Source organism: Chenopodium album, chromosome 5, assembly GCF_948465745.1.
Source record: "Chenopodium album chromosome 5, dcCheAlbu1.1, whole genome shotgun sequence".
NCBI lineage: Eukaryota > Viridiplantae > Streptophyta > Magnoliopsida > Caryophyllales > Amaranthaceae > Chenopodium > Chenopodium album.
The window spans coordinates 44,540,591-44,543,546 of record NC_137838.1 but is presented as its reverse complement, the minus strand read 5'-3'; the positions used below and the strand labels follow the sequence as shown (position 1 = coordinate 44,543,546).

The 2,956-nt window shown below is 37.4% G+C and overlaps 1 non-coding gene across 1 annotated transcript; it reads right to left on the bottom strand.

The window, feature by feature from the left end:
• Nucleotides 1-2,308: 2,308 nt before the first annotated feature.
• LOC145633296 (small nucleolar RNA R71) lies at nt 2,309-2,415 on the bottom strand. Its single transcript, XR_014112630.1, has one exon. It is a non-coding gene; the product is annotated as a small nucleolar RNA R71 (small nucleolar RNA).
• Nucleotides 2,416-2,956: the final 541 nt, after the last annotated feature.

Genomic DNA, 2,956 nt, shown 5'->3' with positions numbered 1-2,956 from the left:
CGCTATAGCAACAAACACACACCACCAGACCCCCATTTCATCCACCTCACACAACCCCACAGCCACCATAAAGCCCGAGCAACAGGCGAATTCACCGGCACCAGCAGCAACTCGCCAACAACCACCATCCAACCCGCATTTCAATTGCTCCCTCACAGCCGCAATTGAGCTGCCACCACAATGCACCTCTCCGCGCAACAATTGCAGCACCAGAACCACCGTCAGCCACCTCAAAGCCCGAATGAGAAGCCCGCAAATTCACTCCAAATCAACCCCAATTTTCATACCCTTTAGAGCAGGCGCTCTAAGGTTCGAATCGGCCGCTCCGTTGTGGGTCTTATCTTTGTAAATTCTCACGTGATTTGCACGTGAATGGAGGTGCTCATTAATATCAAATGGTCTGATTTCAAGCTTATTGATTGATGATGATGATGAGCGGTGATGATTGAAGATGAAAATGGTTGGTGATAATTGATGAAGAGGATCAAACGGTGGTGATGATGATTCAAGAGCATCCAAATTGAAATAGAAGAAGATGAGGAGTCTAACGGTTTGGGGGGAAAAATGGGTTTTATTTTCTTTATTTATTTTATTTCTTTTTCTATTTTTCCTTTTCCTTTTCTTTATTTTATTTTCTTTTCTTTTGGTTCTCTTTTCTTTTTCTTTTATTTAGCTAAGTAAAAATACCCATTTGTGGGGAATTAAAAGGAGGCTCTTTTATTTTATATTTCTTAATTAGTTTAGGAGAGCTTCTCTATCTGAGGGTTAGATTAGATAATTTTTATAGAGAGAAAATAGATTATTACTCAATTTTCTTCCAAGATTCAACTTTGCTCAAGTTTAAGTTTCAATCAAGCAAGAATTCAAGTTTTCATCTTTCATTAATCCTTTATTTAGTAATCTTTTCTCCTTTCCTTTAGTTTTATTTATTTATTTTATTGTTGTTTATTCTTGTTAATCTTATTAGTTCATCTAGTTGTTATTGATTTCATTGGTTTTAATCATGTTTTGTTTTGAGTTTCTTGAGTTTATTTCTAGTTTTGATATTGTGTTTAATCTCCCTTCTCTAGGCTAAACTTGTAGATAGGGGAAGGGGGTGGAAGATATGATTTGATATTGGATGAATGATGATGGTTGGATTGAACTTATGCCATATATTGATGAAAGACATGATTTTTATTAGCTTGGGAGTATTGTTGCAATCTATTTGATGTTTTCTAGTTTAAATGCATGAAAGTGATTTGAACTAGATTAGGATCACCTCTATTTTAATGGTTGCATGAGAATGAGTTATTAAAGTGGAGTTTTTATGGATTGTGCTTCTTTATTGTCTTGATTTGATTGTAACTAATAGGATGCATGAGAATGATCCTTATTAGTGTAGACCTCTTTCATTGATTTGCCTAGACTATTACATGAGAATGAATTGTTTAGGTAGAATCTTGTGTTGTTTGGCATATGTTTCATGATAATCACCATTATTCTCCTCTTTCTAATCATATTGGACACCCCCGTATCCCTAGCCTCATTTTCTACTGATTTTAATCACTATTTTCTTGCTTATTTGTAGTTTTAGTGTTCTTAATCAACAAAACCAACAAAAGCAATCCCCTTTTCACTCTTGCATTAGTGATATTTGATGTTGAATTAGTGTGCTTCCCTAGTGGTTCGACCCTTTACTTGCCACTAACTAGTTTAGTGTAGGTTTAGGTATTATAAATGATTAATTTGGTTAGGGTAGTAGCTTAACAACCTATCTATCCCGTGATCAATTTTTGGCGCCGTTGCCGGGGAAGCGGCTTGTTTAGCGTCTATTTTTGCTATTGTTAGAGTCATTTTATTTGCTTTCCTTTCTTTTATTTTTCTTGTATAATCCTACTTGTCATTGCTAATCGTGTGCTTAGCTTTGTTGTATTCAAAGTGAGATATTGCAAGACAAGAGGATGACCTTCTTTTTAGGGAGTTTGGGAACCCGAAAATCTATGAGCTCACGAGTGGTATACTTCTCCCGACCACCGCGACTAATTTCACAATCCATCCACAATATGCTAGGATGGTGCAAATTGAGCAATTTTCCGGAGGCGTAAGTGAAGACCCCATTGAGCATTTGGACCAATTCCTTGAGTTGTGTGCAATGATGCAAACAAATGAAGTGAGCCAAGATTACATTCGTATGCATCTCTTTCGGCAATCTCTCACCGGAAGAGCAAAGAAATGGCTCAAGCTTTTGAAGCCCAACTCTCTCACCACATGGAAGGAAGTTGCAAAGGCCTTTCTCAAGAGGTTCATTTCCGATGAGCAAACCGCAAAAATGAGGAGGAAGATAGCTTCCTTTGAGCAGGAACCGGATGAAACTCTTGGGGAAGCATAGGAAAGGTTTAAGGAATTAATTAGAGCATGTCCTCATCATGAATTCAACCGTAATTTGCTCATGAGATTCTTTTATGATGGCTTGGAACCAATATGAAGGATCAATCTAGATGTGTGTGCCGGTGTGTAGACACCCATTTGTGTCTCCCCAAAACCAAACCCAGTGATGAGTACCTTTCGCATCGAATCATAATCGAATGAAGCAAAAGTGTGGAAAGTCTAGTGTTGCGGATAGTTTTAATTTCTTTTCTCTTCTCTCTATTTTTGAAAACTTATTCTAAGAAAACAGCCAATCAAGTTTGGTTGGTCCATGATATGGGTCCAATAGTAGTGTAGTTGGATGGGGCTTGACAAGAGCTTTCCAACGATATATTATAAGCCCAATTCCGATGAATATTGAGAAAGTTATGGTCAATTTACTAAACTAGGCCCGGTTTGAGCCTTATGTGCGGCCCAATGATCTAGGGGAGGGCCTAATATGATTTATCATTCCTAATGCAATTAGGAATGGTTTTAGTCTTCTAGATTCTTCTAGAAGGTTCTTTTCATTCCTAATTCAATTAGCATTGATAAATTGACTTTTGTT